The sequence below is a fragment of the Triturus cristatus genome, chromosome 6, assembly GCF_964204655.1.
Source record: "Triturus cristatus chromosome 6, aTriCri1.1, whole genome shotgun sequence".
NCBI lineage: Eukaryota > Metazoa > Chordata > Amphibia > Caudata > Salamandridae > Triturus > Triturus cristatus.
Genome location: NC_140589.1, coordinates 1,056,588,257 through 1,056,605,466, shown reverse-complemented (window position 1 = coordinate 1,056,605,466; position 17,210 = coordinate 1,056,588,257). Strand labels below are relative to the sequence as shown.

General features: G+C 44.2%; 1 protein-coding gene across 14 annotated transcripts in view; it reads left to right on the top strand.

Moving 5' to 3' along the window:
• The window catches only part of EPB41L2 (erythrocyte membrane protein band 4.1 like 2), a 680,749-nt gene extending 663,806 nt beyond the window's left edge, over nucleotides 1-16,943 (top strand). For all 14 annotated transcript variants that reach the window (XM_085611888.1, XM_085611891.1, XM_085611887.1 and 11 more), the window contains one exon: nucleotides 15,784-16,943. The gene's annotated coding sequence lies outside the window, so the exon portion shown is untranslated. The remainder of the gene's footprint in view (nucleotides 1-15,783) is intronic.
• The last annotated feature ends 267 nt before the right edge of the window (nucleotides 16,944-17,210 follow it).

Below are 17,210 nucleotides of genomic sequence, written 5' to 3'. Positions count from 1 at the left end.
TGAACACATGTCCATGCAGACCTCCACAAAGGTATGACAAGTTGACACCCTCCATGTGTGGATGCACAAATATCTAATTTGAACACATCAAACACATATCCAACCTACATCATAGGGAGGAGTGCAACCTAAATGACTTTGACAGTGGCCAGGCCAAACAGAAATACTTACCACATAGCATGTCACCCAATGCAATATCTGCCTTATTTGGATGTCAACCCACAAATACACCACCCAATGTTTCCCCTTGTCCAGTCCAACTCCAGCACTGGTTCCAAGGCCACATCATATTAACCACTTCAACTGGATCAGCAATCAGTGATCAAGCAAACAAAACTGTACTCACACAGCACAAAATATACAATAACATCAAATAAATAGGAAATTAATGGTGGGGCTAATGTCTTCAAAACTGTGAAATTTTTAATGAATGGATTTAAAGCCATACAAAAATAAAACAAACGCCAGACCATTCATTGTCCATGTGTCACAGCACATGCTGTGTCACTAAACTTGCCCATACTGACACTGCCAGGGAACCTCCTCACAAAGGGGCGTTCAATGGGCATAGCAGGCACCTAGAAGATGGTACTTGGGAAAGGGGGGGGGGCAAAGGTTTAGGGGGCAGTGAGTTTTTTCTTGGAAGGGGGCTTTTGGTGTTTGGGTCTTATGGGCTGGGTTTAGCTTTTGGAGGTTTTTTTAACTTCATTTTTTCTTTTTAGCACTTGGTTTAGGGGGTGGGAAGGCTGTTTTTTCAGGGGTGAAGTGGAAGGGATGGGCCTGGGTATGGGAGGGGTTTTCGGGACTTTGGGAGCGGTGGCCAGGTTACACAGGGATAAGGACAATCATGACAGGTTTACAGGGAAAATGGATAGGGTGTTCAGAATGGAGTTAGGTTTGGGAGAAAGGGAGTGGAAGTGTGAGATGGATCTGCTGTCTGCACTGTGTGGGGTATTGGTGTCTGCTGTTTGGGTGACTGAGCGTTTGCGTTTTTTTGGCGGGAGTGATGTGGGTGTGCTGAGTGTTGTGGAGGAGTTTGTGGCTATGCTTGCGGTGTCTGGGAATATGGGTGATATGGAGGGTTCTGTGGATATTGATGTGATGTCTGCGTGAATGCTGGGTGTTGTGTAGGGGTCTGTGGATGTGAGTGTGGTCTCTGTGGGTATGGGTTTGTCTATGAAGGGCTTTGCATATGTTGCTGTGGTGCCTGGGGGTATGTGGGGGGTGGTGGTGGGGTGGGGTGTTGAGGGAGATGAGTTTCTGCTATGTTCATGTATGTCTGAGTTACTTGGATGTCTTGTGTTTGTGAGTGGTGCTTGTGTCTGATGAGGTGTGCGCATGCTTAGGTGTGTGTGTGCATGGGATAGGAATGGTAAGAGGGAATGTGGATGGGGAAGGGCAGGAGGGGATGGGTAGAAAGTTGGTATGGGTGGATGGCTGCTGTGAGGGAGGAGGCCAGAGCCTGAAAAGATATATTTAGGCCAAGCATGGCCGTGTGAATGCCTTCCAGGTAGGCAACCATCTGGGTCAGCTGGTTGCTATGCCCCCGGATGGCATTCAGGACTCCAGTCTGGCCCACAGAGGTGCTACTCTGGAGGTCAATAGCCTCCTCACACAGGGCAGAAGGGCTAACCGGGGCAGGGGCTGAGGTGCCTGGAATGAAAGAGACTGCCCCCCTCTTAAGGTAGCGGGAACGGCCAAATTATGTGGGACAACAGGGAGGATGGCGGACAAGGATGAAGGTGGAACTGATCTGTTGGGTCCGCCACCACTCAGAAGTGTCCGCTAGAGGAGGACTCAGATGATGATGAGCTGGAGCTGATGTCCTCCGGGGCACTCCTTGCAGCCTCCTGTTCACTGAGTCCCTCTGTGTCTGACATCTCATGTACGGAACCGCTGTGACCAGCTGTGTCCCTAATGACGTAGGCCCCTTCTCCTCTGCTTTCCCTGGATGTATCTGAAATGACATGGAAGATGGGTTTATAGCAACTGCGTTTCCACACCTGAGCATCAGAAATTCACAAAAAACATTGAAGAAGTCCACACATCACACCACCTTCATGGTTCAAATTTAGCATGACCACATGCATGCATGCTACATAACCTGAAAACAGTTGGGTCCACTCATGTCATACCCCAGACAGGCCCAAATGCATTGATGAAATTGTCTACACTCCATCCTTATGTCCATACTAGAATAGCTGATCACCTTGCATACTTTGGCACTTATGGTTTACAATTATAAGAAATGTAACCAAAAAGATGGATAAAAGTGTGAGATTTAGACAATGCTCACCCAAGACCCAAAATCAAACAAATCTTACTCATAACGCATCATGATGTCATGAAAGTCCAGTTAAACACCAATGTACCATCAATTACTGTTGAGGCAGACATGTCACATGCAAATGTTCATTGCACTCCAAATTACATCATATGTCCACTACCTAAAAAGTCAAAAGAAAGCTGGACACATGTAGTTTAGCTTTGTATCACATTTAACAGATAACGATCCCAGAAAACACTGAGGTCCAAACAAACGGAAGATAGATACTCTGAATTCACACAGGACAACACTCCATATAGCCATATGAACATCCCCAATCCTGCTTGGTACAGGTGATGACGCCAGTCATAGATTGTTTATCCACAAGCCAATACACCTTTGGAGGTTTTGGGTGTCCCTGAACATCTATAACATAAAGATGTACTGTCACTAGAGTCCCAGTGGGCAGGCACATTACACCACTTTTTGGTATTGTATGCTTAGATTGCCTTGTAAGGATCAGTGTAGACACCCACACATGATCCCCACATTCCTATATCACACTTATAATGCATGTCTCCAATCAGTGAATGAGTGTTCTACTATTGCAGATTAAACACCAGCTGGCAAATGCACACTGGCCAACAACGTAGGCACTAATGCTGATGGCACCGGTGATGTTTTACTCTCATGTCACTGTATAACCAGTACTTACCAATGTGAACTGTTGTACTGTCCCTATTGGTACTGTGAACTCTGTCATCACATGCAATAGGGCCACCATCACATAAGAGACAAGACAGTAGTGAGGGTACATCACTCCTCACACAAGCACGACCAGTTGCCTGTTTGGTACAGTTGTCACCCAAATTTACTGAGCACATTACTCACTTCATTCAGGTCATACACCAATAATGCACAGGCATCCCAACACAATGAATCCCCCCGAACCCCCCTCGTAGTATCTAATTGAATACCCCAAAAGAAAAAAATCTCTTAATACCTTTCAGTAACTCATGATACAGCTACACAACCCATGCTTCTCCATGCCTCCGTCCCACCTCTCCCTCCAGCTTAGTCATCTCAGACTTCAGTCTGGACTTGTCACTCAATGACTCCTCAGTGTCTGTTTCCCGATAACCTGTGCACTCTTCTCCCTTCTTCTTGCCTCCCATCCTGCACTTCAACATTCTCTCTGCCACCTATGCTCCTTCAGTTTTTGCTGTCTCATAACCCTTTCCATTCTCTCCCCTCTCCACCTTCTTTTCAAGTTGTCTCCTGCTGCTTTCCATTCTGTCACATGTCCTGATCTGGCACTTTGCCCCTCTCACCTTGCAGTTTTACTGTAGTCCCATTCAACAATCACCTGAACACTTTCCCCTCTCACCACACAGTCTGTGTCCACCTCCTACCACTTCTACTATAGCCCCACTTTCTTCCTCTGACATCTCTTTTCTTCTTTTCACTCATGCAACTTACATTCTCCCCATCACATATCTTTCTGATTTTGTCATTTTTTTCTGATGTTGCACATTACTGCACCAGACCAAGCCGTGGATCGATGAATGGGGTCCAGGGGCGCAACAAGACCTGTACTTCGTGAAGGGGAGGGGTGCTAATACTCTCAGCCAGGGCGGGCTCGAGGGCTGGTGGCAGCCATTACAGCAGTCTTTTTTGGCACTCTCCTCACCCATATCCTCCTTCTCCATAAATTCCCTCACTACCACTTTCCAACAGTGCACTTTATCTCTCCATTGCCCTTCCCTGACGTAGATTCATTTTTAGGTCTCGGCTAGCGTTGCTGCGCACATGCGCAGCTCGCTCGGCGAGATATAATGATTTTGAGTAGCTTTAGTAAAGGGCTTTAAGCCCCGCCCCTCTTTTCCATTGGCCGGCGTCACCGTTTATGCTAAACGGTGGCCAGCCATTGGAAAAGAGCTTTCCATGTTGCCTCCCTTTGGCTTTTTCAGACTGCCCAATTGGACGGGCTTGCCTGCTTTTTTTTTGGCGTGAAAGGTTTCTTATCTTTATGGGGCCATGTGTTTAAACACATGGCCCCATAAAGACAAGAGATCCCAATGCTTGCAGTGCGGTCCTCCTTTCACTTTCGGGACCGCGCTTGTTAGCTAATGCAACGTTTGTGACGTGTAATCACTGGTACACTGAACGATGGTCACAAGCTGTTTGGATCGGCAGGTTGGATTAGCAAACGAGCATTAAAAACGCAATAGGTCTCGCCTTTGATTAAATTAAAGCCATTTGCGTTGCTATACAATACCATTGGCAAAGCAAATGGCTTTAACTTAATCAAAGGCGAGACCTGTTGCATTTTCAATGCTTGTTTTATAGTGCTACTCCTAGTTCACTCACACTCCGTTCTTTGATCTGCATGGTATATGTTCTTTGCAGCAGGCACATTAACCCTCTGTGTGGCTTTACAATGAGCCAAAACAGCAACCAGACAAAATTCTGAGCTCTCACCAGTAGGAAAATGAATCACTAGTTACAGGGCTCGAAAACTTCACTCAACCGCTTGCATTTGCGAGTCAGATTAATTCAGGACGAGCTATTTTTAGGTCCTACTCGCCCTTACTGGCGAGTAGGAATACAAGCTGACACTTGACCTCTGCCTCTGAAAACAGGGGAAATGTGACAAGATAGCAAGATTTAAAGGCATCTTTATTGCTCACAAAGTAAATGAGCAATAAAAATGCTTTTAAATCTTGTTAACATGTCACATTTGCTCAGCTTTCAGATTGAAGGTCAAGTGCATTTCAGTTTGGTCCAGGAGATTTTGTAGGTTACTAGACCTGCAGGTCTAGTGCATTTTCTGTGATTTTTCGAGCCCTGAGTTATCTTGATATTTTTATTGTTGCCTGAAAACTACTTGATGCACAAATACTCACTCCACTGTAAACCAAAAAATATAAATAGAAAACATCATTATTTATAACGCCAATAGCTTTAGCTTTTACAAACTCAAGACCTATTGCGTTGCAATGCTTGTTTACTTTTGTTGTAGTCTAGTTATTTTTACACTTCCATGTTGGTATTCAACACGATCACATATATTTCTCTCGTTTGACAGAGCCCCACAGGAAGTTCTGTTTTGACAATGTTTTGGACCGAGCTTGCTCGTTGCTTTTAAGGTTTAAATTTTGCCCAGACTGTCAAAATACCAGTCCTGATTGTCAAACTCTAAGACTCTTGACTGTTATTAGGATCCTGTTTTCTTTCCCTGCAGGTCGTACAAACCATATTGTCTCTTTAGAAGATTTTATGTTCAAAATCGGTTAGCAAATAGTGCTAAAAGAGTAATCAAGATTTTTGATGTGATTGTGGAGATGAACCATGTACAAACGGCGCTCATGGCCACGTGGTGGTTGTGAACATTAAAAAAAAAAAACATTTATTTGCTTAGTACAGTTTTTTGTCATAGTTTTGATACCTATCTGAACAATGCAACTTTTGGCATTTGGTCTTTTTCTTACAGTTGACGTCACATATTACATCAGTCATGACATGGTCAGTGACCTCACTAATGACATCTCAAATGATATCACTGATAACATCATCCACTTAATATCTGATGCACCTCCTCACACCCTAATATAACCTTTTCATACACCTACTAAAAAATACAGACTACCATTCTGGAAACCATAGACACACCAATACCAGTTAGTACATACCCAGTCACTGATTCATAGGTCTACACACACATCCACTCACCCATACAGTCACTCATCAATACAGCCACTGATATATGCACTCATACACCTATACAGATGCTCACACAACACCACTCACCCATAGTTACTCACACATCTAGTCAGTCACCCAAATAATCAATCACACTGCCATTTATTCATTATACAGTTATACACACACACCAATTCACTTATTCATACAGTTACTAACACATACTTACTCTCTTATACAATCACTGACACAAGCACACACTCATCCATACAGCCACTCACTCTGTTAGTCACTTATATACTCCAGCACTCACATATACTTACTTTCACATATTTAGTTACTCATACATGTACCATTGAGATATCCATTCACTCACTAACTCAGCCATATACCCACCCATACAGCCCCTCACAGATGCACTCATGAACCCATACACCCAGTGAATCACCCACTCACACATCCATGCAGGAAGTCACACACCCCCACCCAGACACTCAGGCACCCATACAGGTACTCAGCAACCAATCATTAACCCATATAGACACTCATGTAGCTACTCACCAACCTATCCATCCACTTACACACCAACTGACAGACTGATACAGAAATTCCCACAGATTAGTCACTGACCCATGCATTCACTAAAACATGTTTAATCACTCACGTATACAGTCAGTCACGCACCTACTAAATCATCCATTCAGACACTCATATACCCACTCATTCTTCAATACACCTTGGTGTGTATATATATAAAACATACTTAAACTTTTCAGAAACAGTCTCTGGATGATGTCCTCAATGATGTCATTTGAGATGTCTTGAGTGATGTCACTGACCATGTCTTGAGTGATGTAATATGTGACGTCATCAGCACTGCATTGCGGGGGCGCAAGTTATAGTTAGCTCAACTAACTATAATTGCTGAATTTCTGGTTTTGTATGAGTGAAATGTCCAACTAACTATAACGTCCCTGAAACCTGTGTTTTTTTCACTGAATTGTAAAGGTTTTTTAAATGCTAATTCCGAACTATAACGTCCCTGAAACCTATGTTTTTTTAAGTGAATTTCTAAGGTTTTTTAAATTCCAATTTCTAACTATAACGTAGTAGTCGCATTAGCAGAGTGGTGCAGAAAGGGGGCTGGGCCTCCTGCCACTGCTCAGTAATTCCGCTGCATAGGCCTTACAGGAGGTACCAGAAGTGCTTCTTGGCCCTCAAAGTCCCTCAGAAGTTAAGTGAACTTTAACCCCCAGCCCATAGTGTGCCAAGAGGTACGTTTGCAGAGTGGTGGAGAAAGGGGGGCGTGGCCTCTGAAGACTTCTTAGCAATACCACTGTGTGGGACTTAATGGAGGTAACAGAAGGGGTTGTTGGCCCCCAAGGACATCTTTGTGGGCCAACTACCCCTCCTATTACCTCGAGTAAGTCCCACATGGCAGCATTGGTAAGTTTTCATAGCAGGCCAAGCCCCCTTTGCCCACCATTCTGCAAACGTGCTCCCTGGTGCATTGCTGCTCAGGGGATGAAGTCCAGTTTAGTCCTGAGGTCCTCAGGAGACCAGAGGATCTCATCGCCCCACCAGCAGAGCGCCAAGAGGCACGTTTGCAGAATGGTTGGCAAAGGGGGCTTGGCCTGCTATGAAAACTTACCAATGCTGCCATGTGGGACTTACTCGAGGTAATAGGAGGGGTAGTTGGCCCACAAAGATGTCCTTGGGTGGTGTTAAAAGGGGCGTGGCCTTGGAAAACCTCTCAGCAATCCCAGTGTGTGGGGCTTACTGGGGGTCTGGGATGGGGATTAAAGTCCCCTTCGATGCTGGGAGTCCTTAGGGGCCAATTAGCCTACCTGACACCTCCAGTAAGCCCCAGATAGTGGGATTGCTGAAAGATGCACCCAGGCCCCGGCCCCTTCCTGCACCACTCTGCAAACGCGCCTCCTGGAATGCTCTTGGTTGGTGGATGAAGTCTCCTTGCCTCCTGAGGGTCCCTGGGGGCCAACTAGCCCTCCTGTTATCTCTAGTAAGTCTCACATGGCTGGATTGCTGAGAGTGGTCCAAGGCCAAGCCCCCTTTTTACACCACTCTGCAAACGTGCCTCCTGGCGCATTGATGCTCGGGGATGAAGTCCAGTTTAGTCCTGAGGTCCTCAGGAGACAAGAGAACCTCCTCGCACCACCAGCAGTGCGCCAAGAGGCATGTTTCGAGAGTGGTGTAAAAAAGGGCATGGCCTTGGAACACCTTTCAGCAATCCCACTGTGTGGGGCTTACTGGAGGTCCCTGGTGGGCTAGTTGGCCCCTAAGGACCCTTAAGGATCTAGTGGAATTGATTCCCTCAACCCAGAACGTGCCAGGAGGCGAGTTTTCAGGGAGGGGGCAAGGCTTCCTGCGAGATCCTGACTTTTTTTGTTTTGTTAGAAGGGAGTCTGTGTGGCCTCACTTCTCTCAATATTTTATGGGCCTAGGGACCCCATCCCCCAAGGCCTGTGACTTTTTTTTTTTTTAAAAACAGGAAGGGTGGGGCGTGTGGGCCTCCCCTTCCCAGGGCAACTTTTGGCCCCGGGGACCCGATCCCCTGGGGTCTGGCCTCCACGTTGGGGACCACGGGGGGAGCCCCAATGCCCCCGCGGTCCCTGCCATCTCCCCGCATCCTGCGGGAGCCGGCATTGCTTTTGGGCAAAGGGAGCTGCTAACATGCAGATCACTTTGCCCAAAAGCAATTCTGCCTTGCTTCGTGGAAGCGAGAGCAGGTTTCCTGCTCACTTTCACGAAACAAAGCAGTGTTTGCTATGACAGGGTGGGAGCACGGCTCCCACCCTGTCATATCAAAGTGCAATGTCCCAGGGGTGGGCACCCCGGGACATTGGTGGGGGTTGGTGGTCCCCAGGCTCATAGAGGGCTCCAGGAGGGGGGCTGCACAGCCCCCCCTCCCATCATAATTAAAGCCCCGAGGAGGTGGTGGCCCCTCGGGCCGGGGGCCGCAACAGAGCTCCACCTGTAATTAAAGTTTGCCCCGGGGAGGTGGTGGTCCCCAGGGCCGTGTGGGGAGGGGCAGGAGCCCCCCCACACACTTTGTTAAATTATATTTAAGCCCCAGGGAGGTGGCCGTCCTGCTTTGGGGTCCTGCGAGGCCCCCCGCTCATTATTATCGGATGCTCCGGGGAGGTGGCGCTCCCCGAGGCAGTGTGGGGGGGGCAGGAGCCCCACCCATGCTTATTGTATATTAAAAGCCCCAGGAAGGTGGCGGTCCCTGGGACTGCGGGGGGACCGCGTGCCCACTGCACATTAATAACAAAACCCCGGGGAGGTGGCAGTCCCCGGGGCTTTGGGGGCCCCAGCTGGTCTCCGCATAACTATAATACATTGCCCCCGGGACCTGGCCCACCGGGAGACCACACTTTTCTTTCCGGCAGGATTCGCTCACCCTACGCAAATACCACCTAAAATATTTTAAGAAATGCTTCTTTGGGCCCTGGGCGTTCCTGTGGGACCCCCTGACCAGGCCTAGGAGCCCCTACCTTGCCCCCTTTTCTTTTTAAAAAAATCATTTTCTTCCCTTTTTTCTTGCAGCTCTGTTCAACTGAGTCACAAGATGGCTGCCAACACTTCTTGGTTTGAAGTGTTGGCTGCCAATCAGAGACAAGTTCGTGATCGGGAGGGTGTGCGGATCCAACTCGGTCACCAGATATATAATTACTTGAATTTTTTAATTTCTCAGGAAATACTGAATGGATTTACAGTATTTAAAGCAAAGCGTGCACTCTGGGCAAAGAGCTACCTCTCTGCCAAATTTGGTGTAATTCCGGGTTGTAGCCGCGACAAAAGTTTCCTATGGGAATTAACATGGAGAAAACACGTTTTGGGACCCCCCCTTTTTTCTCGCCCCCACTTGATCAATCACCCCGAAACTTTCAAGACAGGAGCTGACCGGAATGCCAAGTTAGTACTGAAAATTTCGCAAAGAATTGCCAAACTTCACGAAAGATTTGGCAAATCAAAAAACGCCTTTCCACTGTAAACTAGGTCCTAACTGTAATTACCTACTGGCGACTGCCAGTAGGTAATATATATATATATGTGTGTATATATATATATATATATATATATATGTGTGTGTGTGTGTGTGCGTGTGTGTGTGTGTGTGTATGTATATGTATGTATGTATATTTATTTATATGTATTCACTGAAAAAAACATGGGTTTCAGGGACGTTATAGTTAGAAATTAGCATTTCAGAAACCTTAGAAATTCACTGAAAAAACCACAGTCCTCAGCAGTGCATTACGGGGGCGCAAGGGATAGTTAGCTCAACTAACTATAACGGCCGAAATTCTCTGGTTTTGTACAAGTGACATGTCCAACTAAATATAACGTCCCTGAAAACTGTGTTTTTTTTCAGTGAATTTCCAAGCTTTTTTAAATGCTGATTTCTAACTATAACGTCCCTGAAACCTATGTTTTTTTTCAGTGAATTTCTAAGGTTTTTTACAGGCCACGCCACCTTTCTCCACCACTATGCAAATGTGCCTCTTGGCATGTTCAAAGTTGGGGGATTAATTCCTCGTTGCTAGTGAGGGTCCCTGGTGGCCAACTTGGCCACCAGGTACCTCCAGTAAGCCCCACACAGCTGGATTGCTGAGGTGGTACAAGGCCACACCCTCGTTTTACACCAGTCTGCAAACGCGCCTCCTGGCGTGCTGCTGCTTGGGGGATGAAGTCCACTTCAGTCTTGAGGTCCTCAGGACACAAGAGGACTTCATCACCCCACCAGCGATATCAAGACTCTTGTAAAAGAATACATATCTGTGTTTTGGATTGCATTTTTGATTATTGGATTTCTACAATCTTAAGGAAGCATTGTCACTTGATATTAAATGTAATTTTGCAGAAATTCATTAGACTGGACTGGTTTCCTGTGAGCAATCACTTTGTTTATGGAATGTAAATGCGCCACACTATTAATAATAGTGATATCATTTTTGGAGCGTGCCGAGGTATAGTGGTACACATTTAAGGCTGTTTGATTCTATCACATTTTCCGTTCTCAAGGAAACTGCACTGTTTATACTTGTCATATAGGCTTTCTAAATACGAGAGAAATTTGAATATGCATTGCCAATTGAGGGAAGAATGAATGAACAGAATGACATTTACTGTAGTAAGAAGTCTGAACATACTTCCTAGGTATCAATAAAAGCAACATTAACACATTGTTTTTTTTTTTTTTATAATTTTTATTGCAGCATTACCATAGCTTTATGTTACAGCTTGAGCAGAGAAGACTTAAATCCGATTGGCCGCACTCTGCTAGTCCTACCAGCGTGTTACCCCAAAGAATTGTGGTCCATGAAGTAGCGTCGGCGGGTACGCCTATGCCAAAAGTTTAAAATGAAAATAAGTGTTGCGTTAGCCATCCCTGGACACGTGTTTCAAGGTATTTGCCTCTCGTCAGCAGGGAGTAGGTATGTGTGTAGGGTTGCTGCGTAGGCTGCCAAAAAATATTCTCAGGGAAAGTACCACTCAAGGCGCGCAGGTGCGTAGCCATGGGCTCGTCAGCCCCACCGGCTCAAGGGAGCCTGAATGTAAACAAAAATCCGATTGGCCGCACTCTGCTAGTCCTACCAGCGTGTTACCCCAAAGAATTGTGGTCCATGAAGTAGCGTCGGCGGGTACGCCTATGCCAAAAGTTTAAAATGAAAATAAGTGTCGCGTTAGCCATCCCTGGACACGTGTTTCGAGGTATTTGCCTCTCGTCAGCAGGGAGTAGGTATGTGTGTAGGGTTGCTGCGTAGGCTGCCAAAAAATATTCTCAGGTAAAGTACCACTCAAGGCGAGCAGGTGCGTAGCCATGGGCTCGTCAGCCCCACCGGCTCAAGGGAGCCTGAATGTAAACAAAAATCCGATTGGCCGCACTCTGCTAGTCCTACCAGCGTGTTACCCCAAAGAATTGTGGTCCATGAAGTAGCGTCGGCGGGTACGCCTATGCCAAAAGTTTAAAATGAAAATAAGTGTCGCGTTAGCCATCCCTGGACACGTGTTTCGAGGTATTTGCCTCTCGTCAGCAGGGAGTAGGTATGTGTGTAGGGTTGCTGCGTAGGCTGCCAAAAAATATTCTCAGGTAAAGTACCACTCAAGGCGCGCAGGTGCGTAGCCATGGGCTCGTCAGCCCCACCAGCTCAAGGGAGCCTGAATGTAAACAAAAATCCGATTGGTCGCACTCTGCTAGTCCTACCAGCGTGTTACCCCAAAGAATTGTGGTCCATGAAGTAGCGTCGGCGGGTACGCCTATGCCAAAAGTTTAAAATGAAAATAAGTGTCGCGTTAGCCATCCCTGGAACCCTGAGCAGAGAAGACTTAGTCCATTGTACATTACAGCATACATTTGCGTTCCGCTAGTTGCGTTCATACTATTCCTCGCTGTGTGCTATGAAGCTAGTAACAAGGCACGTCAATACGAGGTTGCATATCCCTATTTTTCCTGTTTACAACCTAACTATATTTACATTTTGCCATTAGACATACTAAACTTCAAACATCATAAAAGCATAGCAAGACTAGGCAGCAATGAATTTGACAAGCTGTAGTATATCAGTTACTGTCTTAATAATTGGTGGCACAGAAGTTTGTTTAAGGACAATATGTCATCCCATAAATCAAATATATATTGTGTTGGGTGACTGATGGCGTGCTAGGCCCCCCTTCATTATATGATTCACAAATGGGGGCTAATCTGTTGGAGGCTCCCTCTGTGGATAAAAGAGGAGCATGTCCTGTTGCTCACCTAGGTTGTTACCCTCCCATTCAGGTGTGGTACACTATGGATTACATTAACACATTTAACCTCAGTAAAAGATGTGGAAACTAACCACGTTAAAGTGTATACTGACAATGTGCAGATACAGCATAATCAGCGTGGGACTATCAGGAAGTTCTACATAGTTCCGACCCCCTCCAAAAAATATTCGAAATGTTTCCACATTTTTACCTTCCTTGGGTTATGTGATATAGCAATTTGAATTCTAGGAATAAAATTCAGAGGATTCCAAAATCTCTTGCATGCAATCCAAGGCCAGTCAGTTCCTATCACTGTTAGGTCACTTTCCTCCCCCTCACCCAGTCCTTTACAAGATAAAAGTGAAACAATGTTATAAGCAGTCCTTCCTAAATATAGTTAAGCGAATCAACTCCAAGCGTAAACACCTGTACAGGTAGCTACCAGAACACTGGCAGGTGGGTGCGTGTAAACTTTGTAGACCTTTAGACGGTTCTGCATGTTAGGTGAGAGGTATATTTGTACAAAAGTAACATAGGAGACAAGTCTGATCCCAAAAATGTTAATTTGTGATACTGGGTAACTTGGTTCTAATCACAGTTTCTGCACTAAAAAAAAAATAATCTCCCTATTTCTCATGTTATACGCATGCTTAATATAAATATGTGATACACAAATGATAGACGGAATACTGAATAAATCATACATTCACCCCCAGTCAAAAGATCTGTGGTAAGTCCATCATTTTTCTGCTCACTATGCCACCCCAGTTTGGACCCAGCTATATGCAAATCAGTCTTGACCTTGTGCCTCATGGGAACAGTCCAGCCCGAACTGCCAAGCCAGGTCCTCCCTGGACCAGAAACAAGCATCCTGGGACCGGTTTTGGGGAATTACCCCTCATCAGTCAGGCTATCTTGAATCCAGTGGGAAAATGAGCAAGGGACCCATGTCTGGGCATACCTATCCCACTTAGGCCGAAAAGTGATACGCAAACCAATTATGGACGGAATGCTGAATAAATCATTCATTCACCCCCAGTCAAAAGATGTGGGTTAAATCCATTGTTTATCTGCTCACTATGCCACCCCAGTTTGGATCCAGCTAAATGCAAATCAGTCTTGACCCTATGCCTTATGGGAACAGCTCGAACTGCCAAACCAGGTCCTCCCTGGACCGGAAACAAGCATCCTGGGACTGGTTTCGGGGTATTCCCCCTCATCAGCCAGGCTAGTTTGAATCCAGTGGCAAAGTGAGCAAGAGACACAAGCCTAAACTGGGGTGGCATGGTGAGCAAAAGAATGATGGATTTAACCCAGATCCCGTGACTGGGGGTGAATGTTTTTATTTTTCCTGCATTCCATCCATCAATTGTGTGGCTTATGCTAATATAAATATGAAGCATCACAAAAAACACAAAAGTTTGGGGTTTCTTAGATTCACCTAATTCACTATTCCTCCTCCCCCCGCCCCCCCCCCCCCCCCCCCCACCCCTCCCTTCGTATCCGGGTTTGATTAAATGGACTACACATGCCATAAATACTGTTCACAGTACCTGATTTTTGACAATCTCTTGCTGGATTAAAAATGTGCTCTGTGCACCACTCAGCTGCTCTTTAGACTGAAGTTTGCACTATGTAGAGATACTTTTTAAAAGAGTTTTCATGTTGGTCATAAGTAATGTGAAATGCCTTTTTGCATCTGTGCAGAACACCACCTCACTTTGCCATCCTTTTGTTGTTGTTGTCTATCGTCAGACAAGAGAAGTACTTTCCTGTTTCCATAATCCATTTTTCGTGATCTCAAACTTCAAACTGGCAGCTTCTTTAATTTCTGGCATGCAACCAGCAATGAACAATCAAATATTTTTCCAAGATGTTTATTTTTTCCTTTATAAACATGTTTTTATTATATTGAGGGCATGGATGTAATTCTAACACAAATGTCAAAAGCAGGAATAGTTTGCTACCTGGCTTAGTAATGTTTTCTGTGAGGCAGTAGCTGCATCCCTGAAAGGAAGAGTTTTTGAATGGTTTCTGGCTATCCATGACATGCCATTCATGATATCTAATATAGAGCACTAATCTTCAGGAGTGTTCAAAGGACCATCTTCGACAGCAGAGTGATATTGTTATAATGACCTTTGCAGAATCCTGGCTCAGGAGTTTAAGGGTAAAGCTCCTTTGTTCCTGAGATAATCTCCACAGCAAAGTGGCAAACCACACCAGGCTTGGCAGCAAAGCAGAAGGTGCTGATAATTGAATCAATACCATAATGTTCAGGAGATGTCTGCTTTCTGAAGCTGGAAGTTACCCAGGATTAGTTCAAGAGGCCTAATGAGCAACACTCATTGTTTTTGGAGGCAGACTTGTTGATGTGGACATTGACAAAGGAGCTCCACATGAAAATCACAGGAATGGCCGAAAAAGCTCTGAATTAGATAGCATAACTGGCCGAGATGGTGGATAGTCTGGTGGGGTAGTAAGGGAAATTGGTTGTCCCCCTCTCCTTACTGGGTGCAGCTTCCAGTGACCAAGAAAACCTGTAAATACCAACAGGGACAGAGGAAGGTAGTGTTCGAAGGGGTTACCTTGAGGGGATTCCTATCAATTTGACTGCTAAAAAAAATATAGATGTGAAATGTGTGTGTAAGCAAATCTCATGCAAGCTAGAATATTGAAATAATGTAAAAATAACAGCATCGAAGATTGATAAAAATGTTGTGGACATTGACTGTGGTTATTATGTTTTGTCTTCCAAAACAATAAATAAAGATGATCAAAAAAATTGGGGGCAGGTACAGTTGAGGAATATGAAAAAGACTCATATGATGACATCCATGGTGTTGTTGCAGGTAGGCAATCTGACTTTCTTCACCATTGTCAGCTTGGCATGTCAACATACAAAGGCTATGAGTCCTTAGGTCACAGTGCCAGTTATATAATCCTGCCTGGGCATTTCGATAAACTATTTTCGATTAGCTCAATTGTTTCATCACTTTTGTTTTACAGAAACAACTGATCACGTCATCACTTTTGTTTTGCAGAAACAACTGATCACGTCTGAAGAGTTGTGACAATTTCCAAGTCCATACTGCCACAAATGCGGTGTTGAGTTTAACAGAATTTTCAAGATGACCTGAATTTTCTGAAGGTTAAGATAACACAGGACCTCAGCACAGTATCTGTGACCGATACTGTTGCATTTCACCCTACGTGTTATTTTTTTATTACCACTTCTTAACATTCTTAGCTTTTTTATAAGTTTTACGTATGGATCATACCTACCGTTTTTATAACAGATTCTTTCTTACAGGACAGTTAATGAAGTAATGCATAAACAAAAAAACTCAGCACTGTTATCTAGCAGATGTGGAAAGGAAATGATAATCTTTGAGTTATTTAAAAACAGTTTTTTCTAAAATGTTTTCAAAGTATCGTACTGGAATACTTTACAGATTTTCTGAATAATCAGGTGACACATACGGTTTGCATTTATTAGAAAAAAGAACATTTTGTACTCTTGATTTAATTTTAAACCCTGTTTTATACCATCCCCCAAACCACTTAATTTTACAGGAGGGTCTTTTACTTTCAGTTCAATTGTTGGCTTGTACAGAAAGATGGTTGTGAAGAACTATCGACTACTAAGCACTTTTAATAAGTATTCTTGTACCACATTGCTCTTGCTGAAGCATCTATAGACTTGCATCTCGATAACATTCCAGTGGAGAATGGAAAGGAGGTTAAGACCAAACCATTCATGACTCTACCACACTCACTTTCTCGCAATGTTTTAGACAGAGGAAAACGTTTGTGTTTTTTTCTTTAACATGTCCATACTGTCATTATTCAAGTACTTGTATAGAATAATTGATTTCTTTAACCCCTTGTCTACATGTTATATCTCACATTTCTGATGTAAACTAAGTACATCCATTTCCAGTTGTCTATCAAGTCAAGCAGGTTTTGAAGACAAAGGAAAGAAGGGTTTAGGTCCCATCATTTGGGTCTCAACAAAGCTAAACCACTTATCAGGCAGTCATAGGAAAACCTTTTTTGGATGTTTTCTTGAACCGATTTGTTCTTGACCCTGTGTATAGTTATGAAATGCCAAATTAGATTTATAACAGCTTTAAGTTGTATTGAGTGATATTTTTCTTTATGTAATATGGTTAATAAATAAAGTTTGTTTATTCAACTCTTACATTTTTGTGAACTTATAAAAATGTGTCCTGAACATCTTAGTACTCTCTTGATTGTAAAAAATATTAAGGGTGTATTTAGCTGTAGGTGTATTGGGACAACTTAAGAACATGAAGCTATCATTTAACATTCTATTACTTCAATCTTACCGTATTGACTATTCTTGTGCTTTGTGAGAAAACGTTACAATATTTAATAAAAATATAATATACAATTGTCAAGCAAGTAAAATTCAGTTCTATTTTACTGAGGTATGTTAATCGATCTA